The sequence below is a fragment of the Gopherus flavomarginatus genome, chromosome 5, assembly GCF_025201925.1.
Source record: "Gopherus flavomarginatus isolate rGopFla2 chromosome 5, rGopFla2.mat.asm, whole genome shotgun sequence".
Lineage (NCBI taxonomy): Eukaryota > Metazoa > Chordata > Testudines > Testudinidae > Gopherus > Gopherus flavomarginatus.
The window spans coordinates 82,874,408-82,899,793 of NC_066621.1; positions in this window are offsets into that span (position 1 = coordinate 82,874,408).

A 25,386-nucleotide genomic window follows, 5' to 3' on the forward strand; every position below is an offset into this window, starting at 1 on the left:
ACTAAAGCCCGCTTGCTGATGTATCATTGACTGGCCAGCATTGCAAACACATCTGGGTCTAATGGAATAAGCACATCTTTCATCTTCAGAAGCTTTGCAGTTCCTACACATCAGGAGCTCTTGCCAAAGTCCACATATATCTGCTTGACTTTACTTGGCTAAGTTACAGAGAATGCACATTTATTATTCACTCCAGGCAGTAGCTACTAGTCTAAGAGCCTATGCCCTGGATCAGAGCATGAAAACCTTCTTTGTAATGACATGGGCATTGATCCAAAGCAAAACCTAATGTAAACCATTGCTTAATAAATGAATTGCGCAAATGAAGTGACTGGATGGAAAGGTGTCCTATCAACTGGTGTCTTGGTTACCAATGAGCTACTCATTATCCTTAACCATTGCAGTCTGTTAGAGTGTTTCCAACATACCTACTGTGGAAAGTAATGCATGATGCTATAGAAAATACAACAGAGCACATGAAGGAATACCTCCACTCACTCCAAGTAAATATGAACCCCTACACTCCATGAAAAGAAACAGAGGCGACAGCAAGAGATATACTTAAAGACACAGGTTAGGTAGTCTGGAGATGTGTGTTTGATGCACAGGTAAATCACAGACCTCTTATGTGTGACCACAGACAAGTTATTTTTACTTCTGTGTGCTTCAATTTATAAACTAAAATTGATACTTATCCACCTTTGTGACGTGTTTAAAGATAAATTCATGAGTGTTTGTAATGTTCATATGGAAAGTCTATTGTATGTGTAAAGTACTGTTTATTCCTTTCTATAATTTTCTGTATAAGACTGCTATACGTACTTTTTTAAATATACCAGTAAAAAGCAGCTCTTTCCTCACTTCTTTTTATGATGGACTTTATCATAAGCCACATATGTGAGGATTCTTATTTTTTTCTTAATAGTAATTATATGTACATATTAGAGCTAGGTGGAGAAAAGTAAATCTGTTTCACAGATTTTGATATTTCAGATTTTAAAATTTTCCACAAAAGGGAATGAAGCCCCAGCTCCAGCATAGTCTGTCTGCCAGGCTGCCCCAGAGTTGTGAACTCTGGAACCCCTAGGAGCCCATGCTACCAAGGAATCACAAATCTGGCAGCTTGTGAGCAGGGTCTCTAGGGCAACCTGGTTCTCACCTTCTTGTCAGCCTCTTAAGTGGGCAAGCAGGTAAGCTGGCAGGAACCCAACTGGGTTTCTGATGGAACTCTGTCTCCGAAGGAATTACATTAAAATTGAACTGTCTCTGTGGAACATTTCAGTTTCAACAAATCAGCAAATCTCTACCAGAAAAAATGTTTTGACAGAATTTTTCTGATCAGCTATATATATGAAAGTCTTAGAAAGATTAGATTCTTATCAGTAAATGTCAATTTCACTGTACCATACAAACCAACCAGAAAAAAATAATAATACCATCAATAATAAACAAAATTTACAAATAAGCAAAGTAAAAAAAAATACTGCTTGTGAATTTATTAGAGTTTGATTCAAGGATATTTACTATGTATATTTTGGTGCGTAATGTTGACACTTTGTGTTTTAACAAATATAAATCTTTAACTTTTTGAATCTCAATGTCTACTGTCATTAAATAATTGCTCAACCCTCAACCATTGTCTAAGCTCCCCTCCCCACATAGTTTCCCCCAACTGTGAACATTTAAATTGATAAAAAAAATTGGAGAGAAATATACTTAAATTCCATAATTTGTACAACTGTGAAAATTTTAATAAATAAAAATAGGAAAAAAATGCCTAGAAATAAATATTGATCTCTGTCAAAATAATTAAAAAACAGATTCTGCCAAACCTATTATTGGAATTTTTAATAATATTTGAAATTATTCATGTTAATATGAGAAACCACCAAACACCAATTTAACCATAAATTCCTTTATTAAATTTAAAGGCCAAATGGTACTTATACATGGGGAGAGACTGTCTAGGAAGGTGTAAGGCAGAAAGGGATCTAGGGGTTATAATGGACCACAAGCGAAATATGAGTCAATAGTGTGATGCTATTGCAAAAAAAGCAAACGTGATTCTGGGATGCATTAACAGGTGTGTTGTGAGCAAGACATGAGAAGTCATTCTTCCGCTCTACTCTGCTCTGGTTAGGCCTCAACTGGAGTATTGCGTCAAGTTCTGGGCACCGCATTTCAAAAAAGATGTAGAGAAATTGGAGAGAGTCCAGAGAAGAGCAACAAGAATGATTAAAGGTCTTGAGAACATGACCTATGAAGGAAGACTGAAAGAATTGGGTTTGTTTAGTTTGGAAAAGAGAAGACTGAGAGGGGACATGATAGCAGTTTTCAGGTATCTAAAAGAGTGTCATAAGGAGGAGGGAGAAAACATGTTCACCTTAGCCTTTCAGGATAGAACAAGAAGCACTGGGCTTAAACTGCAGCAAGGGAGGTTTAGGTTGGACATTAGGAAAAGGTTCCTAACAGTCAGGGTGGTTAAACAGTGGAATAAATTGCCTAGGGAGGTTGTGGAATCTTCATCTCTGGAGATATTGAAGAGTAGGTTAGATAAATGTCTATCAGGGATGGTCTAGACAGTATTTGGTCCTGCCATGAGGGCAGGGGACTGGACTCGATGACCTCTCAAGGTCCCTTCCAGTCCTAGAATCTATCTATGAATCTATGAATTGCTCTAAACATGCCTAAAAAAGCCTAAATAATAAATAATTTACTACATCCAAATAGTAACAAAACATTTATAAGCATTTGCTCAAGATACTTACAAATGAGATAAACCCAGGAATGTTCAGACTCATGTTGGTTGACCCACGTTGGTCTGCTCTAATGTGGTGAGGCAGGTATTAACAATGAACCCTTGAAGAGTTTACTTTTTTATACACTTTAACAAACAAGTGATGTTATTGCCAGTTACTGACTTCAGCTAAAATACAATTGGAGGCAGTTCACCTTTATCTCCAGACTCAATCCAGATAAAATTTACAACTGCCTTTCTTCCCAAGGCCTTTCCTCCCCTCCTTCTTGCTGTCCAATTGTTTTCCCATTGCACCTGGGTTCCCATAGGCTTTAATACTGGTGTATGGGTTGGAGAAGGGCTGTATTGGCTCATTTTATGACAGATTCTCTTTCTTTTATTTAAAACCATTTGCAGTCACCCCTATCAGTCAGAGTCCTTCTTTTTAGAAACTTCTGCTGATCTCATTAGTTATTCTTTTAACCAGACATCCTCCCTACTTTATTCCTTCTGGCCTTCTCACTTATAATTTTCAAGGCCTTCCTTCTATTTGCTTGTCAGGTCCTTTGTTTACAACACATACATATTTCCTCAACCAAACTTAATTCTTCATGTGACCGGGTGCCTGGATGGGCCACACTGTGAATGCTCTACTCAGGGCAGAGGGCAAGAAATAGGGCAGACAATCCCCCAGCTTGGTGGTTTATTCCATAATTAGATTCACCAAGCCAGTAACAAAGCAGCTTCTGTAATACCATACTGGTCATCAAGAATCTCCTTTAAGAGAATCATCTCCTTTAAGAATTCCAGCCCAGGACCTCCATCTAGACATCCAAATCCAATATAGTGAGAGGTTTTTGAAAACCTGATTCACCATATGTGAAGTTCCCCAATCCCAAAGGGCTGGACACTGATCATCGGGTCAACATGAGTCTCAGATCTTATCCAATAATCATGCAGATGCCAATCCTTTAGTAACTAAAATACTGAAGGTTTAATAATAAAAAGAAAAAGAAAGAAGAGAGTTGCAGAAGGTTGAAAGTCCAATATACACACAGATATGAGAAAAGTCCTTAGGTCAGTTTCATAGCAGAGATATTAAGGTTGCTGATTTGTAAAAGTCTTTCTGGAATCTATTTAAAAGGTTATAGTCCAGGTAGAGTCTGTTCAAGTTCTTCCATGAGAATCCTAGAATTAATCTTGTGGTTTAGACCTTTCCTGATAAAGTTTAAGCAGACCTGACATATAGTTCTCCAGCAAACTGATAAACCTCTTAACAGCTATTGAAGAATGAAGAATAGGCCATGTAGATTGTTGCTTTGAAGCTAATCTTCTGTTTCTTATGCATACGCAAGTAAACTATCTGCATTTATTCACATAAGATAATCAGCCATTCAAACTATCAAGACAGTTCATAATAGCTTAGATAATTAAGCTGAAGACAATGTAAATAATATTATTAGTTCCTACAGTAGCTTATATCTTTGATCTTAAAGTTAACTGAACCATCCGCATGCATAATATAATGCCATTGAGACATGAAAGGGAATTAGCATCAGCAAACTGTTTTGGTTACATTGTTAAACTCTAACAGAATATAGGTAAACGCAGACAAAAGAGCGTATCATCTACCCTTAGGGCTGATTTACACTACTGGGGAAAATCGATTTTAGATACACAACTTCAGCTACGTGAATAACGTAGCTGAAGTCGAAGTATCTAAGATCGAATTACACACTGTCCTCACGGCGCGGGATAGATGTCCGCGGCTCCCCCTGTCTATTCCGCAACTCCATTCGGGTTGGTGGAGTTACAGAATCAATATAAGTGCGTTCGGGGATCGATATATCGCGTCTAGATGAGATGCAATATATCGATTCCCGAGCAATCGATTGCTACCGGCCAATACGTTGGGTGGTGAAGACATACCCTCTGTTTCTATTACTACATAAATGGGTTAATGGTTGCTGGTCTAGGACATCTCCTTGAAATTCACATATGAATAGATTGTCTTGATTACATTTCAATGCCTCTTGTTAAGTTGTTATGGGTCACACCCAAGTTGACCAGTCAGTCAGTGTCACACTTTAATTTTATACTTCTCCTACACCTCAATATAATTATATATTATACCTATATAATGTTTTTTCTCTGTTACATACATAAATAAAAGTTACAGTGAGAAACAGCCAGGAAAGCATGCTGAGAGACTGGCACTGTGGCAAAGTAGAAATCCCCAGTGCATGAAGTGTTGATTTAGATCCATGCGCATCAGGGGGTGAGGATATAAAGGTACAGGAAAGGTCTTTGTGATAGTGGCTACCTTGACAAATGGAGTCTATTGTTCTCAGGAGATAGGGTTTTGTTGTTGTTGTTGTCATTATCCTTCATTTCCTGTGGCTGCTGAAAGCCTTATTTGTCGTCCCTGTCTGGTGGTCCTGTACATGCAGCCAAACAGAGGTTTCATCCACTTAACAATGAGAGTCAGAACTTTAAAACAACCCACATCAAATCTTACAGGAAGCCAGCGTAGAGACTTCAGAGTGGGAGTGATGTGAGATCCTAAAGACTTGAGCTCTGAATGAGCAGCGTCCTTGAAATAATAATGTCAGGAACCCCAGAAAACAAAGAATTAGGGTAATCTAGCCTTAATAAAATGAGAGTATTCATTCAACATTCTAAATCATTCTCATTAAGGGATTTTTTTTACCCTGGAGATATTTCTGGACAGTTGACATCTCCTAGTAATGGATCAAAAGTGCAATCTTATTTGATAAATAATGATCATTAAAATATTGAAGTAAATTAAATGTCACACAAATAAAATATACTTGTTCATTAAACATATAGGGAGAGATCCTCAGATGGTATGAACTGAAGTCAAAAGAGTTATGCTGATGTATGCCAGATAAGCATCTAACCCATAGTCCTGGAGCCTTAAAATCCCACCTGGCCTTTAAGAAAGCAAACATCCTTTTTTTTACAGTTTAGTGCTAATCGGTGGAAATCTGGAGAGAAGAAAATCCTCTGTAGGACTAGGAAATAGTAGGGAATTCAAGAAGAGTACTCATATGCTTAAAGTTAATTATTTGGTTAAGCGATTTGCTGGGTTGGGGCCTGAAATAGCACAAGAGGCACTCATGACTCCTGAGTTCTTGCACTGGCTCTGCCAGTGACTCCCTATTATGACCTTGGACAATTGTTTAAACTCCCTATTATGACCTTAGACAATTGTGTTACTTCAGTTTTCCCCTTGTATAAAATGTATGTAATAGAAATACCTACCATACATGAGTGTTGTGAGGCTTTATGTATTAAGGTTTGTAAAAACTGGCATACCTGGAAAAAAGATGCTATGGAAAGGCAAAGTATTTTAGATGGACAAAGGAAAAAATAGTGAGATCTCTGAAGCTAACTCCTTCCTATTGATTCTTTTTATTTTATTTTTAAAAAATGTGTCAGGTATCCAGTAGTTAATTGCAGGTGTAAGGAAGTTGAGAATGAGAAAAAAATTGGATAAGATGCATTCTACTCTTGCAAAATGGTTCATTTGGCATATACTATTGTTACAAGGACTTGACAAAAGTTGCCAAACTAAAAGGAAAGTGTACAAGCTCCAAGCTTGATTTTGTCTCCTAGCACAGAGAGAATCCTGAATGGCAAAATCAGGACCAAAGTCACATGTTTTACAGGTTATTTGTGCCAGGAAAAAAATTATCTAGTTTTTTTTAAAAAACAAAAACAAAACTACTCTTCCATAGCATTCTAAATCTTCATACAAATTATTAATGTGGTTTTTATTATTAATTATTATTATTAAGCAGAAGAGCTAGTCAAGTATGCGCTGTAAATTGGAAAATAAATTTCCCTACAAACTTTTTCAGGGTATATAGAGTTGTCACTGAGATTTCATGGCTGCTGTGATGAATTGCCATTATTATATCATTCTCATAAAGAGAAGAATAAAGAAGTACTTTCACAACAGAGCAAACATAAAAAATTAAAAGACAATTTGGCCAAGAGAAAACTGGCTTAGCCTATCTTTCCCAGTGATCTCTTTGCTGTTTTCAAAGAAATATGCTATATGCTAAAGACTTTCCACTTGAAGGGCTGGCTTCCTCTTTGACCCACAGTGAAGTTATTATGCCCTTGCAGTCCTCAGTCATGGAAATGCGTGTACTATGCCAAAATTGGCCCAAGTCTGAGGCAGTGCAATCTGAAAGAATGAGCAGAGGACTGGAAGCTTGGAGCACTTGCATTTTATCCCGAGCTCTAATGTCAGCTCCTTCTATGGGCTTAGCCTAGGTGCTTCAGCTCACTGCCTGGCTTTCCTCATCTTTAAACTGGAGATAATACTATGGCTGGACATCAAAGGCTTAATTAGTTAATATCGGAAAAGCACTTGTTATTAAAATAAACATTATGACTTCACTACAGGGAAAGCAGCTGGGTTCTATGGGAGTGAGTCTTTCATGCCTATTGGAACTGGTGAGTGGGGTATGAAAAATTATTTAAATCCTGTAAAAGATTAATCTATTGATATGACTGTCCATATAACAGATATGCCTCTCCACTAGCAGTGTCCCAAATGAAGAACAGAGACAACAGAGCCAGAATCATGTGAGAGAACAGAGCTAATTAAACAATAGCCATGTTGTCTGAATTCTGAAAGTTTGTTCAATTTGAACATGTTTGTCTAATTTGTTGTATGTGAATAGTTTTTTTTGTTTGCACACATTTGGGGAATGGCTGTTCTTTATTCCAAGTAAACAACAGTATTGGTGTCTGAACATGAATATTCACTAGTCATTATTTATTCTTTGTTACTTCTTATTCTTTATTCTCCTGATTAAAATGTTCAGTCACCTGTTCAAGGAGAAGAAAAAAATAGCATGCGGTTTAGGTGGCCCATTTCACACCATGAATACTGAGTAATCAAAGTGAACTGCATGTGAGCAGCTGAGTGGCTGAAATTTGTTTGTCCAAACTATTATTTATAAATTAGAGACAAAGATTGAGATCATTATAGGGCTGCTCTGGAGTGCTGGAATGTCTGCTATTGTAGAGACCCCTTTAGCCCTTAGATGTCAACAGTCAGGGCCTGCAACAGAGCCAGTCTCCAGGCAACTTAATGAGCGCAGCTGGCCTGCAGTAAGCTGCCTGGTTGGCTATACTGCCTGACTGGTGGGAAGAGTCAGCAGACCAGCTCTTTAGCCTGGCAGCTGCAATAGTTAAATGGCTGCTCAAAGAATCCACCTGTGGCTGTTATAGCTGCTGTGTAACGTTTCTCAAGACTACGTGTTACCTTGTTACCTTCTGCCTTCAGCATGAGGGAGTCTTGCCTCTGTACGATGGGGTGTCAGTTCACTGACACCACTGTCCTGTCAGCCACTCAAGCACTCTTCTCTGGGCTAAACCAGTACTATCTTTGCCTTACAAGTTAACAATTGGGGCTCCCAAGACTCTTTGAAGCATTTCCCTGTGATATCCAACACTTTACACTGTCTACTCACAGAAATTCAAGATCCTCTGCCTCCAAAGTTGTGTTGTACCCCAGTTTGCCAGTTTTACCTTTAAACTATCACTCTTGTGTAACACGCAGTGCTGGTGAGTGCTTATAATAAAACAAAAGTAGGTTTATTTAAGAAAGGGTATAGGTTTAACTAGAAATACAAGTGATGGAAACAAATGGTTTTGTAAAACTAAATCATAAAACCTGAACTGGGGTCTACACTTGTGTTTCTCTTCATAGATAGGATGAATCCCAGTCTTGTTGTAAATGTTCTATTTTACCTTCACGTGGTTTTGATTGTTTGCAGTAGCCTCTGATGGTTTTCCATGGAAAGTCTTGGTACTGCACAAGGCTTAACAAGTGAGTCTTGCATTGCATCACCTGCTAAACAAGGCAGGGTGACAACTCCCTCCTGCCTGAATGAGCCATCACTGAGACACATTATCCCCTGGTGACTAATTTTTATTCCAAGTTCATAAAGCTTAGTTGCAATATAAATACATTATTCCTTAACTATTACTCTTACATACATCTTTGCAATGCGTATGAATCTTGACAAGTTATTAACTTTCTGTGATACCTTCCATGTTCATCTTTATGGATCAATATTCTGTAAGACATTGGTTTGATGTAATGAGTTTGTCAGGCTTGAAGTGAGAGTAGTTTGCAAGAACAGGGGACTCTTCTCTGAGGAGCTGCCATATCATAGCCTGCTTGCTTCCATCCTTGCTCCCACCCTATTGTCCCGCTCCAGCCTTGTTTCAGCCATTTTCCTCCCTCAAACCCTGTCCAGTTTTTGCATTGACCATAGCTTGTCCCTGCCTTACCTAACCCTGCTCTGACCCTTAGCTTCAATTCCTGACTTTGGCTCTACTCTGCCATCTGGCCTGTCTCCAGCTATGACTTGGCTGTGGCATCTGCCCTCTGACTCTGGCTCTGAACCTTGACTCCTAATCCAGGCTACTGACTCTTATTCTACCCACTAGACCTAACTCCTGCTCCAGTCACTAGCCCTGACTGCCCATGTGCCAGTCACTGACAATAGATTTTGCCCAAAAGGTTCTTTCAGTGGTGCTCAGGGATCACGGGGTAGATCATTTATTATTATTATTATCACTGTAGCAATATTGAGGGCTCATTCTAGAACAGACCCCATTGTGCTGGTTGCTGTACATATGAAGACATGGTCCCACTCACAAAGCTCTTACAATCTAAGAAAATATATACTTGTTTATTGTAAAATAGCTCATGAACTATGGGCTGTACCAAATGGGTTGATTACTCTAAGACTGCTTATTAATACTGAACTTGCACAATAGCTTGTTTTTGGAGAGTTTGTCATTACTGGGCATCTGGCTGTTTTAAAAAAACAGGATTGTAGCTTTGTCTCTGGAGGGAAAAAAACTACAAAGAGTTAAACAGGCTCTACACAATCATCCAAAATAAAGTATAAAACAAGAAAGAAGTAGGTCAAATTATAAGACAACAGACTTTGTTGGAGTCCCTTTAAAATGTTTTATCACAAATCCTACAGTATATGACACATTTTGCTACATATTTAAACGGTAAATGAGAGAGACAGATGCATAACAATGTTATGAATGGAATGTGGGTTTGTATAGACTTAAAATAATTGTTGTTGCTTTAATAGGGAAAAATATTCTATTTGAATACAAGTTCATGTACATTATTCTCTGTATTGTGCTTATGTAATGTTTATACAGTAGGAAGAGAAAGAAAGCAGGCAATTTCTCTGGCTTTTAAATGAAACATGAAGCAAGAAAAGGCTAGGATTCTGCATTTGTGTCATAGCAGCTATTATACAACTAGAATACCAAATCAAACCTGGTGGCAGAGTGATGAGATTACCCTGACTATTGATGTAGGAAGATAAGCATCAGCTGGGTGACAGAAGCAAAGAGAGAGAGAATGACTCCAAGGATAATAAGCTACAGGAGCATGTACAGGAATTTCATCTTTCTATGTATAGGAAATGAGTTGGCACATTATCTCCCAGTGCATTTTCTATCATTCACATGGAGGATCTGATCGGAATTCTGAATTTGCTTCTATAGAACATTTTACAGAAAGCCTCATGGAAGCAGCGGCAGAAGGAACAGCTCATTGTGTGAACAGAGTGATGGAAATGGGTACAAAGAGTCAAAGAGAGATACTAGGGACCAGCCTACTCTGGGAAGTGACCCCCTGCTGGTTGTCATCAGTAGACCTCCCCTGGTCTTCAAACCGAGTTGGAACTAGAAATACTTTGGCTGCTAGTGTATACAGGACAGCACCATTTCTAGCACTGTTACAGGAAGAGTGATAGTCCTCAAGTTCCAGTAGTTTGCCATCACATCTTCATCAGTGGGGATGTTTTGTTCCATGTATAGTAGCTATTAAACCATATTCAACATCATTTGTGGAGTGGGAGGCTGGGGAGTGAGGAAATGGGAAACATTTGGAAGGGCATACTGAGTGTGGTCCCACAGGGATCAGCTCTGGGTCCAGTTCTGTTCAATATCTTCATCAATGATGCAGATCATAGAATCATAGAAGATTATGATTGGAAGGGACCTCAGGAGGTCATCTAGTCCAACCCCCTGCTCAAAGCAGGATATAATAACCTTAGTCCCAGATTTGGACCTTAGCGTCCAAGATATGGGGGTTAGCATGAAAACCTCCAAGCTTAGTTACCAGCTTGGACCTGGTACTTGCTGCCACCACCCAAAAAATTAGAGTGTTTTGGGGCACTCTGGTCCCCCTGAAAAACCTTCCCTGGGGACCCCAAGACCCAAATCCCTTGAGTCTCACAACAAAGGGAAATAATCCTTTTTCCCTTCCCCCCTCCAGGTGCTCCTGGAGAGATACACAGACACAAGCTCTGTGAACCCAAACAGAGTGAATCTCCCTCTCTGTTCCCAATCCTGGAAACAAAAAGTACTTTCCTATTCCCCCAGAGGGAATGCAAAGTCAGGCTAGCAATCCAACACACAAATCTCCCCTTGATTTCTTCCTCCCACCAATTCCCTGGTGAGTACAGACTCAATTTCCCTGAAGTAAAGAAAAACTCCAACAGGTCTTAAAAGAAAGCTTTATATAAAAAAGAAAGAAAAAATACAAATAGTCTCTCTGTATTAAGATGACACAATACAGGGCAATTTCTTAAAAGAATATTGAATAAACAGCCTTATTCCAAAAGAATACAAATCAAAGCACTCCAGCACTTATATTCATGCAAATACCAAAGAAAAGAAACCATATAACTTACTATCTGATCTCTTTGTCCTTACACTTAGAAACAGAAGACTAGAAAGTAGAACTACTTCTCCAAAGCTCAGAGAAAGCAGGCAGCCAGAAAACAAAGACCTTAGACACTCAATTCCCTCCACCCAAAGTTGAAAAAATCCGGTTTCCTGATTGGTCCTCTGGTCAGGTGCTTCAGGTGAAAGAGACATTAACCCTTAGCTATCTGTTTATGACACGCCCCCCAAATTGCAGACAGTGGGGAAGCTCACTGGCGGCGATTTCCTTCTAGAACTTGAAAATAAACAGATTAATACAACATATACACCTTTACATATACTCCTAAGTATATAACTAACAGACTTCTACATTTTAAGAACACTTTTTAACTACTGAATTCTGGGAAACTCTCACGGGAGAGTGCATCAGCAACTTTATTAGAAGCTCCTGTGATGTGTTGAATTTCAAAATCAAAATCTTGGAGAGCTAAACTCCAACGAAGAAGTTTCTTGTTGTTCCCCTTGGCAGTATGAAGCCACTTTAGCGCAGCATGGTCAGTTTGTAGTTGGAACCGCCGTCCCCAAACATATGGGCGTAGCTTTTCCAGGGCGTACACAATGGCATAGCATTCCTTTTCACTGACTGACCAGTGACTTTCCCTCTCAGACAGTTTCTTGCTGAGAAACACGACAGGATGGAAGTTGTGATCTGTTGCTTCCTGCATGAGCACTGCTCCTATACCACGCTCAGATGCATCCGTGGTTACTAGGAATGGCTTGTCAAAGTCCGGGGCCCTGAGCACAGGGTCAGACATGAGCATCGCCTTAAGCTGGGTAAAGGCCTTTTGACACTCGTCAGTCCACTTAACGGCATTTGGCTGGGTCTTTTTGGTCAGGTCGGTCAATGGGGCAGCGATTTGGCTGTAGTGTGGTACAAATCGCCTGTAGTATCCGGCCAAGCCTAAGAAGGATTGGACCTGTTTCTTTGACCTTGGGACAGGCCACTTTTGGATAGCATGCACCTTGGCCTGTAGGGGGTTTATGGTTCCTCGACCCACCTGGTGCCCCAGGTAAGTCACTCTGTTTTGGCCTATTTGACACTTTTTGGCCTTAACAGTTAGTCCTGCCTGCCTGATGCGCTCAAAGACCTTTTCCAGGTGTAGTAGGTGTTCGGGCCAGGAGTCAGAAAAAATGGCCACATCATCGAGGTAGGCAACTGCAAATTCTCCCAGTCCAGCTAGTAGACCATCTACCAGCCTTTGGAAGGTGGCGGGTGCATTTGGAAGGCCGAAAGGAAGGACATTGAATTCATACACCCCCGCATGGGTGACGAATGCTGACCTCTCCTTGGCAGGTTCATCTAGCGGTACTTGCCAGTACCCCTTGGTTAAGTCTATTGTAGAGATGAACTGGGCACGTCCCAACTTTTCCAATAGCTCATCGGTACGTGGCATTGGATAGTTGTCCGGACGAGTTACAGCATTTAGCTTACGGTAGTCCACGCAAAAGCGTATTTCCCCATCTGGTTTGGGTACCAGAACCACTGGAGATGCCCATGCACTGGTAGATGAGCGGATTATACCCATCTGTAGCATGTTTTGGATCTCCCGTTCTATAGCAGCTTGGGCATGAGGAGACACTCGGTAGGGTGGGGTTCTGATTGGGTGAGCATTACCTGTATCAATGGAGTGGTATGCCCGTTCAGTCCGTCCTGGGGTGGCTGAGAACAATGGGGCGAAGCTAGTGCACAGCTCCTTGATTTGTTGCCGCTGCAGACGTTCCAGGGTGGTTGAGAGGTTCACCTCTTCCACGCCACCGTCTTTTTTCCCGTCGTAGTAGACACCGTCAGGCCACTCAGCATCATCTCCCTGGACTGTAAACTGACAAACCTGTAAGTCTCTGGAATAGAAAGGCTTGAGAGAATTAACATGGTACACTTTAGGCTTTAGTGAGGAATTGGGAAATGCTATGAGGTAGTTTACAGCTCCCAGGCGCTCTTGGACCGTGAATGGCCCTTCCCATGATGCTTCCATCTTATGGGCCTGTTGCGCCTTCAAGACCATAACCTGGTCTTCTACCTTGAAGGACCGATCTCTGGCATGTCTGTCATACCAGGCCTTTTGCTCTTCTTGAGCATCCTTTAGGTTTTCTCTAGCAAGGGCTAAAGAGTGTCGGAGGGTGCTTTGTAGGTTGCTTACAAAGTCCAGAATGTTAGTTCCTGGAGAAGGCGTAAACCCCTCCCATTGCTGCTTCACCAACTGTAATGGCCCCTTAACCTCGTGACCATACACAAGTTCAAATGGTGAAAACCCTAAACTGGGATGTGGTACAGCCCTGTAGGCAAACAGCAACTGCTGCAACACTAGGTCCCAATTATTGGAGAATTCGTTGATGAATTTTCGTATCATGGCCCCCAAAGTTCCATTGAACCTTTCCACCAGGGCATTGGTTTGATGGTGGTACGGGGTGGCAACCAAGTGATTCACCCCATGAGTTTCCCACAGTTTTTCCATGGTCCCTGCCAGGAAATTAGACCCTGAATCTGTAAGGATGTCAGAGGGCCAACCTACCCTGGCAAAGATGTCTGTTAGGGCCAGGCACACAGTGTTAGCCCTGGTGTTGCCTAGAGCGACTGCTTCTGGCCATCGGGTAGCAAAGTCCACTAAAGTCAGTACGTACTGCTTTCCTCTGGGCGTCTTTTTTGGGAAAGGGCCCAGAATATCCACAGCTACTCGCTGAAATGGGACCTCAATTATGGGGAGTGGCTGGAGAGGGGCCTTGACCTGGTCTTGAGGCTTACCCACTCTTTGGCATACCTCACAAGACCGGACATACTTGGCAACGTCCTTGCCCATCCCCTCCCAGTGGAAGGACTTCCCCAACCGGTCCTTGGTTCTGTTCACCCCAGCATGGCCACTGGGATGATCATGGGCTAAGCTTAAGAGCTTCTCCCGGTACTTAGTTGGAACCACCAACTGTTTTTGCGGCTGCCATTCTTCCCGGTGTCCACCAGAAAGAATTTCCTTGTATAAAAGTCCTTGGTCTATAACAAACCGGGATCGATTAGAAGAGCTGAGAGGCGGTGGGGTGCTCCGTGCCGCCGCCCAAGCTTTCTGAAGGCTGTCATCTGCTTCCTGCTCAGTCTGGAACTGTTCCCTTGAGGCTGGGGTCACCAGTTTTTCCTCAGACTGTGGACTTGGGCTTGGTCCCTCTGGAAGCGATGTAGGTGATGGGGTTGTTTCCGTTGCTGGTGAACCGCTCTCCGCTGGTGCACCTGAGGGTATTTCAGGCTCTGGCTGAGCCTTTTGGGTATGGCTGTCTGTTGCTTCTGCCAGTTTTGGCTCGCTGGCGCCCTCTGGTGTTGAGTTTGAAGATGTAGTTGCACTTGCTGGTGCTGGTTGCTGTTCCAGTTCCGGGCCTGGGACTGGAGATGCTGTGGCTGTTTCAGTGGTAGGCATGGAATCCGGGTCCTTTACCTCTGTCTGGGTCTCTGGTAACACAGACGGGGCCTCTGTGGACGGTTCAGGAACAGGAATGGGTCTGGAAGCTTGCCTGGTTTGGCTACGTGTAACCATTCCCACTCTCTTGGCCCGCCTCACCTGGTTGGCCAAGTCTTCCCCCAGTAGCATGGGGATAGGATAATTGTCATAGACTGCAAAAGTCCACATTCCTGACCAGCCTTTGTACTGGACAGGCAGTTGAGCTGTAGGCAAGTCTACAGCTTGTGACATGAAGGGGTAAATTGTAACTTTGGCCTTTGGGTTGATGAATTTGGGGTCAACGAAGGATTGGTGGATAGCTGACACTTGTGCCCCCGTGTCTCTCCACGCAGTAACCTTCTTTCCGCCCACTCTTAAATTTTCCCTTCGCTTCAAGGGTATTTGAGAGGCATCCGGGCCTGGGGATCTTTGGTGTGATGGTGGTGTAATGAATTGCACTCGCATGGTGTTCTTGGGACACTTGGCCTTGATATGTCCCAGTTCATTACACTTAAAGCATCTTCCATCTGATGGGTTACTGGGCCGAGGTGAGTTACTGGAGACTGGTGAGGTTGAAGGGTAGGGTATCTGTGGCTTTACTTGGGTGGTATGTGGGGTCTTTGGCTGTCCTCGGTTGTAGGGTTTATGGTCTGTGAGCCCCCTGGGGTAATCGTTCCCCTTGACAGTAGCTTTCTTGCTTTCTGCCAGTTCCATCCATTTGGCTCCAATCTCCCCCGCCTCAGCGATATTCTTGGGGTTTCCATCTTGTATGTACCGCGTGATGTCTTCAGGAACACCATCCAAGAACTGCTCCATTTGTATGAGGAGGTTCAGTTCTTCCAAGGTTTGAATGTTGTTTCCTGTTAGCCAGGCCTCATAGTTTTTTGCAATGTAGTAGGCGTGTTTGGGAAATGACACCTCGGGTTTCCACTTTTGGGTTCTGAAGCGCCGACGGGCATGATCTGGGGTTATCCCCATCCTGTATCTGGCCTTGGTTAGAAAAAGTTTATAGTCATTCATTTGCAGCTTAGGCATTTCAGCTGCCACCTCTGCTAAAGGTCCACTGAGCTGTGACCTCAATTCTACCATGTACTGGTCTTCGGGAATGCTGTACCCAAGACAGGCTCTTTCAAAATTTTCCAAGAAGGCCTCGGTGTCATCACCTGCCTTGTAGGTGGGAAATTTCCTGTGCTGTGGAGCAATATTTGGCGCCGGGTTGTTAGGGTTGGCTGGCACAGGCAGCCCAGCTTTTGCCAACTCCAGTTCATGTTTTCTCTGTTTTTCCTTCTCTTCATTCTCTTTTTGGTGCTTTTCCATTTCTCGGCGGTGGGCCAACTCTTCTTCTTCTTGTTTCCTTCGGTGGGCGAACTCTTCTTCCTCTAGTTTTCTTTTGTGTGCTGCCTGTTTGATTTGTTCTTCTCTTTCTTTCATCTCCATCTCTTTTTGTTTTATTTCCAGTTGTCGCCTGTGTTCAGCTTCTTTGATTTGTTCTTCGGCGTCAATTTTTGCCTTAGAAGTCATGGTTCCTGTTTTCTTGTGTTGGGGTGCCCTCCGGTGTTTATCTTCTGAACTGCAGGTTCTCTGTTGCCTCCTGAAGTCTGCCTAGCAACAGTGCTTTTTTCCCTTTCTCTCTCTAGCTAATGTTCAATGAAGGGAAACCAGAAAAACCACTTTATTTGCATGCCTATAAGTGCTGGTACTTGCCTCCTAATGGGAGGGCTATTGCATGACAAAAGACCCTTAACATGCAAGCCACAAACTGCGAGAGAGAGCAGAAAAAAAAATTCTCTCTGGTTCCCTTTTAAAACCAACTGCTTCTCTCTCTGCTAAAAAGCCCTTAGCAGAGAAAAGAAAAATATAATATTTCTACTGGCTTCTGGATTCTGTCTATCTCCCACCAGCTGCACACCATATAATAACCTTAGTCCCAGATTTGGACCTTAGCGTCCAAGATATGGGGGTTAGCATGAAAACCTCCAAGCTTAGTTACCAGCTTGGACCTGGTACTTGCTGCCACCACCCAAAAAATTAGAGTGTTTTGGGGCACTCTGGTCCCCCTGAAAAACCTTCCCTGGGGACCCCAAGACCCAAATCCCTTGAGTCTCACAACAAAGGGAAATAATCCTTTTTCCCTTCCCCCCTCCAGGTGCTCCTGGAGAGATACACAGACACAAGCTCTGTGAACCCAAACAGAGTGAATCTCCCTCTCTGTTCCCAATCCTGGAAACAAAAAGTACTTTCCTATTCCCCCAGAGGGAATGCAAAGTCAGGCTAGCAATCCAACACACAAATCTCCCCTTGATTTCTTCCTCCCACCAATTCCCTGGTGAGTACAGACTCAATTTCCCTGAAGTAAAGAAAAACTCCAACAGGTCTTAAAAGAAAGCTTTATATAAAAAAGAAAGAAAAAATACAAATAGTCTCTCTGTATTAAGATGACACAATACAGGGCAATTTCTTAAAAGAATATTGAATAAACAGCCTTATTCCAAAAGAATACAAATCAAAGCACTCCAGCACTTATATTCATGCAAATACCAAAGAAAAGAAACCATATAACTTACTATCTGATCTCTTTGTCCTTACACTTAGAAACAGAAGACTAGAAAGTAGAACTACTTCTCCAAAGCTCAGAGAAAGCAGGCAGCCAGAAAACAAAGACCTTAGACACTCAATTCCCTCCACCCAAAGTTGAAAAAATCCGGTTTCCTGATTGGTCCTCTGGTCAGGTGCTTCAGGTGAAAGAGACATTAACCCTTAGCTATCTGTTTATGACACAGGACCAACCCCAACTAAATCATTTCCAAGGCTTTGTCAAGCCGGGCCTTAAAAATATCTAAGGATGGAGATACCACTACCTCCCTAAGTAAACCATACCAGTGCTTTACCATCCTCCTAGTGAAATTATTTTTCCTAATATCCAACCTAGACCTCCCCCACTGCAATTTGAGACCATTGCTCCTTGTTCTATCATCTGCCACCATTTAGAACAGCCTAGCTCCATCCTCTTTGAGACCCTCCCTTCAAGGAGTTAGAGGCTGCTATCAAATCCCCCCTCATTCTTTCTTCTGCAAACTAAATAAACCCAGTTCCCTCAGCATCTCCTCATAAGTCATGTGCCCCAGCCCCCTAACCATTTTCTTTCCCCTCCGCTGGACTCTCTGGATAACGGCATAGAGAACACACTTATAAAGTTTGCAGACAATACCAAGCTGGGAGGGGTTGCAAGTACTTTGGGGGATAGGATTAAAACTCAAAATGATCTGGACAAACTGGAGAAATGATCTGAAGTAAATAGGATGAAATTCAATAAGGACAGATGTAAAGTACTCCACTTAGTAACGAACAATCAGTTGCACACATACAAAATGGGAAATGACTGCCTAGGAAAGAGCACAGCAGAAAGGTATCTTGGGGTCACAGTGGACCATAAGCTAAGTATAAGTCAATAGTGTAATGCTGTTGAAAAAAAAGCAAACATCATTCTGGGATGTATTAGCAGGAGTGTAGTAAGACACAAGAAATAATTCTTCCACTCTACTCCACACTAATTAGGCCTCAACTGAAGTTTTGTGTCCAGTTCTGGCAACCACATTTCAGGGAAGATGTGGACAAATTGGAGAAAATCCAGAGAAGAGCAACAAAAATGATTAAAGGTCTAGAAAACATGACCTATGAGGGAAGTTTGAAAAAATTGGGTTGTTTAGTCTGGAGAAAACTGAGAGAGGACATACTAATGGTTTTCAAGTACATAAAAGGTTGTTACAAGGAGGAGGGAAAAAATTGTTCTTCTTAACCTCTGCAGATAGGACAAGAAGCAATGGGCTTAAATTTCAGCAAGGGCAGTTTAGTTTGGACATTAGGAAAAACTTCCTAACTATCAGAGTAGTTAAGCACTGGAATAAATTGCCTAGGGAGACTGTGGAATCTCCATCATTGGAGATATTTAAGAACAGGTTAGACAAACACCTGTCAGGGATGTTCTAGATAATATGTAGTCCTGCCATGAAGTCAGCAGACTGGATTAGATGACCTCTCAAGGTCCCTTCCAGTCCTACAATTCTATGATTAGGAGAGACTGTTGTCAGCAATGGGTTATTGTCTGGATGTAACCAGAGCAGAGACACACCCAGACCATGTCTCTACTAGTCTTTCCCCCACTAAAATTTCCCACCATTCCTATCAGATGACAGCAGTGATGGGAGTGCTTGTATATAGAGGGTCTGGGTAGCCACTCACCAGAATTTTACTCCCCATTTTGTCTACTCATTCTCTGAGCAGTGCTAGGTGACACAATGATTAAAACACCAGGGTTTGGTCTACTCTAGCAGTCCCACCATTTCTGCCCCCAGCGAGACTGCAACAGTGATAGTAATGGTGGGAATCTTTAGGCAAAAACAGCTACAGTAGAGAGCCCGAGAGACACACACTGAGGGTCTAATGCTGCACTTCTTCCTTTGGCAAAATTCCCATTGAAATTGACAGAAGTTCTGTCTCAGTAAAGACAATAGGATTGGAGGCAGAGAATGATAATGATGCAGAGACAGACAGACAGACAGAGGTGCAAAGTCAATGCACATATCTACATTCCAAGACAGAATGGCTGCTTGTAAAGTAAGGGAAAAAAACATTTCTGTGATATAGATTTACATTTCTGTCCTGCTAATAAATGGGCCAATGAAACAGCTGACTGCTCCCCTATTGCAGGTGTTGGAGTTATTTACTTTCTAATCCGCTCCCTTTTAGCCCCGTCAGTACAAGAATAAAAATCTCTGGTGTTAGGTATTAGGGGAGATGGTGAAAGCACAGGAACCAATTTACAGGGTTTCACTTGACTAGTTTTCTTCATTTGACTCCTATTAGCTCTGATAATGTATCCTCACCATTAATCAGCCAGGAAGAGAAATGGCAATGGCTAGACATGCATGCGCAGGAAAGGCTGTGCGTGCACCACAGCAATCTCACTGGGGAAAGAAGGTCAGTGAAAGTGTCTCCTTCAGAGCTTACATGGAAAGAAGCCATGGACCCTGAGCACTGGCCAGCAGTCAAGAGACACAAGTCATTTAGAATGAAGGTTTGAAATAAATATTTGTATTAGTAGCAGCTGCACAATAGACTCTGTGGAACAAATTCATCCCTGATGTAACTCACTAAAGACCATAGTACCTGAAAGTGCAAAGGAACCCTAGAGCCTGCAGATCTTACTAGATGTGGATTTCTCTTGAGTAGGGGGAATTGTGCATGGCATAAAGCTGGAATACCAGCTGCATCACCCTCTTCATAGTAACAGGCATGGATAGAGTACCCGTGCGCTCCACCTATTTCCGACTGCTGGAACTGTCCCTTGGGGCAAGCGGGCATAAATTAGAGCATCCTTCAAGGCCCTAGAATCAGAGACCCTCTTTCTCTCAGGTCCTGCTCCAGGCACAGCTAAGGTGGACCCAAGAATTACACTGAATGGACTTTTGACTAGACTGAGTCCTGGATTCCCAAATTCTTACTTCAGAGTGGAGAGTTGTCAGAGCTGTCAGGATGAACTTGCATAGTGCTTCTGTTTGCATGTTATGCCAATCACTAGCCTGAGTAATCCGTCTCTACTGAATTTCATCCCACTTCTATTATTCTAATCTTTAAGGTCACCTGGACCTGCCTGTACAGTACAGTATTCCAGTCGTCTTCTCCATTGATGATACCTCTGAACTTTGTATCATTGACAAATTGATTAGCACCGTATATGATATTTAGATGATTGTCTCAGCTTTCTTGATTAGCAAAAGAGGACAATTAGACATCCTCTGACTGCATTTATCTGGGATACATGGAATTTCTATTACCAGTTTCCAGGGCATAATGTCACACAAATCACTCTGTATCCAGTCAGCGGAGGCTGCAGCTATGGCTATTCACCCATATGTTGTCATCTCCGTTCACACTGCACAACACGTTTTACTCTTCTGCATGACAACACTGGAGTTAGCATAAGTAAATATAGAATCCTGCTTTAATTAAAGCCCATCATGTTTCATGCATTAGGAAAATATCACAGCTTCCCCTATGGAGCTCTCAAACATCTGGCAGACTTGTGCCATCATCTGGTTCCATCTCTCCTCTCACAATAACGTGGAACTAATAAAACCTCCATACCCCAGAGCTCTCAGGTAATCTGACAGCCCATAAACCTCTCGAGCACTTTCTCTCTCTCTTGATCTGGATTCTCATGTCACTTATTCTGGTGTAAATCAGGAATGACTCCACTGAAATCAGTGGTGTGATGTTGGTGTAAAAATGGTGCAAGTGAGATCAGAATCAGAAGCATAGGGCCGGATTCTCCAGTCCACTAAGGGCCATTTTGCCCTTCAGGTGTCAGAAGATGATCAGTGCAGGGTAACTTTCCTGTGGCATAGCCATGTCTTGCTATCCCTCCACTCCTGGCATAAGATAAGGAAGGGAAAGTACTGAGGGCTTTCTATGGCGCGATTGTGAGGGACGATGTGGAGCTCTGCTTCTTACAGTCCTCCACTTACTAGCATAAGGACAATAAGGGACCTAAGTGGAGCTTGGACAGAGTGGAGAATCAAGCGTTAGTTATCTAGACTGAAGCAGAATAACAGCAGAGAAAAATCAGAGGTACCTTATGTTTGTTCAGATCAAAAATCATTACCACATGGAGGCTGTTTGATGGCCTATAAGAAACAATTGTATGATGTCTGCCAATTTTTTGCTGACAGATGTCCACATAAAAGACCCACCATCAGGACTGACAGTCTCAGAACAAGGACCTAGGACTGCAGGGACATGCAGGATTAACTGCACATTCACCACAAAGGGGTTATGCTGAGGAAGGAAGGTTATGCTGAGACTCAGAGAAGTTGTGTGTTGGGTTTTGAAACTGAAATAGAGAGGAAAAGATCCTGTTCCCTCCTCTGCAGCAGCACCAGGAGTTACTTTGGTACTGCATTTATCCCAGGTTTTGTAAGCCCTATGTAATCCTTCTGCCAGTTGGACTCGGCAGCTACAAGGGTTGGGTTCAATATCTAGGGGTTCTTTTTCAGCAATACAAGACAGAACCAGCTCGAGCCCCCTGCCTAGTAACCTGGGACAATTACACACCTCCCACTGGGCACCTCTCAGAGGCAATACTTCCCCTCTCACGAGCACAGAATCTGAGTGTAGAGAAACTCTTAAATAACAGAAGAGAAGTAACCCAGCATTAATTTGGGAAAACACCACAAGCAGGATTCATAAACATAAAACCATGAGCAAAACACCCACCTCAGAGTACGTTGGGCAGCATCGTTTTGCTTCAGGTTCTTAAGTCCCGCAACCAAAAGTTTGTTTAACGTGCCCCTCATTTCTCCCTCCACTGCACCCCACTCACGGTTGTTGTCCTTGGTCACCGAAGGCCCAGAGTTCAGAGGTGCATATGTGTGAGCTCACCTCCACTCTAGTGGGAGAGGGGATGTCACCTCGCTTGCTCTGCTGTCTGGTAGCTCACTCTGGTGTCAGCCGCCCTTCCGTCTGCTCCACAATTGTAACATCAATAGACCCCGGTCATTGGCAGGTGGGATCAAACTTGGGATCTCTGAAGCTCAGTGTATGAGCCCCTGCTGCATGCCCTAAAAGCCACATGCCGCTTAGCCAAGGTTGTAGCAGACTCATCAATCGCTAGATGATGTAGGTGCCAGTAGAGGAGGAACAGAGCACCACAGCACGCAGGCATGGGTTCCACCTATATGATGGCTGGAAGAGTCCTGGTTTTCCAGGGGATCTAGTCACCTTGAGAATGATCACGGGTCTTGAATTCCCCCAAACATTTCAAGAATCCATTTTTTCTCTGGCACTTTATTTAAGTTAGGTCAGCAGAGGAGGACCCATGGCACTAAAATTGGACACATTTCCTATAATACCTTGCAATTCCTGTGAGTGCTTGAGCCTTCTTCTTGCTCGTACTGTACCTTTGAAGCCTCTAATTTCACTGTCCACTTCCTACTATCTGTCTAAGTTCTTACATAGCAGCCATCACCATGGTATCTGATTGCCTGGTGGCCTGAATATGGCACTTGAACTATGCTGACCTGCTGTCTCTGTTTTCACGACTGACGCTCAACGCAGTTTTGGAGGCTCTATCACACATGAGGACACATAACGGAAAAGTCAGGTAAATTTAGGTCCCAAATGCAGATTTGTTGAAAAGTGGGGGTATGGGTTATACAAATGCTAATATAGTTATACATTTGGGTGAACATTTTCAAAGCTGAGTATCTAAAGTTAGGCACCTAAATCCATATTTGGGCACTTAAATAAGCAGCTTGATTTTCAGAGGTGCTGAGCACCTGCAGCTCTCATTTCCCCAGCATGACTGCGAACTCAAGCACATCAATAGTGGGCTGGCGTATGAAGATCCAAAAAGGGAAACTAACTAGAAATAGAGAGCAAAAGGAACCAGTCTTGTCTTATTGTCTAAACTGATCAAAGTGCAAAATGTAGACTAACAGCATCAGTCATGAAAATAAAAATCGGATTTTAAAACTTCTGTCTGTCTTTATAACCTAAGCTGGTGCTATAGTAACAGAGGGTTTTTCTTAAAATATAGTTTTTATAACTTTGTCTTGTTAAAAACTCTCAGATTTCCTTCAGGTTTTCAATGAGATCCTGATGAGAAGATCTGGTCCCATGGAACAAAGACTGTTAGATTAATTTCCCCTGGCAATGGCTGCTGACATCCCCAACATCTAAAGCCAAATGTAAGCAGAGCTGGCGGGTATTTTGATGCCTTCAAAGATAAAAAGCTCAACCGACATGAAAAAAAAATCATATATGTACACTGTGGAGTTCAAGCTTGAAAGTGCTATGAATAGGAAAAGTGGGAACTGATCAAAGCTTTGGTCTTAGTCCCCCGTTGTGTAGACAGTAATAGTATCATGCTGTTTTTATGATGCTCCAAAGGACACATTAAGGTCTAATGGAAAGGGCTTTAGATTTTTTTATTGATTTTGATTTTTTTTTCTCCACTGGATATGAAATTACCAGTTAGAGTGGGTTAGCCAATTGGAAGTAGTATCCATCTTTAAATATTTATTTCCTTTAATCTCTTTTCAGTCCTGGAACTCCTGTAAAACTGTTCAGTGCACAGAGCTGTTAAAACTGAGCTGTGTTAACAGTGACTGGGAATCCTGAACTTGGTCATGTAATAGTATTGATATGAAACATATTGATCTTAAGGCTTGGGTATACATTTGTATTATGAGTTAATGGTGGGAGCAAGTTTTGTGATCTTAAGCTCATCACTAGCACATTAGGAGTCTCAGCAAAGGAGTGCCCCAAGGCTTTCAGAGTATTAATATCCTCAGGCTGAAGGTGGTGAGATTTTAAGTGTTTGAACAATATTGGGAAGGACAGGAATAGCAGTGGCTGTGGGAAAGACCCAAGAGCAGAGTTCAGGAGAAGCTAGGACTGGAGCAGCTATGAATCCTGAAAGTGAGGACTGAGGTGCACTAGTAGAGCTGGTTTAGAGCCAGTTCTGGAGCACAAAAGCTGGGGGTGCTACAGTTGAAAACTGGACTACTTCAGAAACAGATTACGCTGAGTCCCACATGTTAGGTAGCTATTATGGGAGATCTTGTGGTTGAGGAATTGGTCTGGAATTCAGGAGAGCTGGAGTCCATTCCTAGTCCCACCATGATTTGCTGCATGATTTCAACAAGTTGTGTGGGGCCAGATTTTCAAAGATGTTTAGGCACCTAAAGATGCAGATAGGTGCCTAGTGGGATTTTCAGAAGGGCCTAAGCATGTTATGTTTCTGACTCCCATTAAAGTCAATGGGAATTAGATGCCTAACTTGCTCAGGCACTTTTGAAAATCCCACTAGGTGCTGATCTGCAATGCTGGTGCCTAAATACCTTTGAAAATCCTCAGCCCTTAGTCTCTCTCTGTGCTTCAGTTCCCCATCTGAAAAATGGAGATAGCAACCATTCTTTTCTCGCCCCTTCTTTATCTCTTTTGCCTACTTAAGTTGTGAACTCTTCAGGGGAAGGACTGTCTCTTTCCATGTGTTAGTACAAGTGGGCACTGATTTTGGTTGAGACTTCCAGGAATGTTTTTAATGAAATAAATCATAATCTCTACCAGGTACAACCTGTCTTGAATGCTGATCTACAAGGCTGTTAGATTGAAAGGTACTAGATCCTATCACCCACTCACCTACTAACAATTACTAGAATAAAAGCTCAACCCTGACAGAAGGTTCCAGGTCTGGAATCTGACTGGCAGAATGCTGGGCATTCTGATTGGTTCACAGCTTCTATATAAACCCAGAAGAGGAATGGAAAGTTGTCCATGCAACTGGGATCTCCATGCTTTGGACTGTTTCCCATGCAATACCTGCTCTCCTGGTAACCTGACCTTACCTGCCTCCTG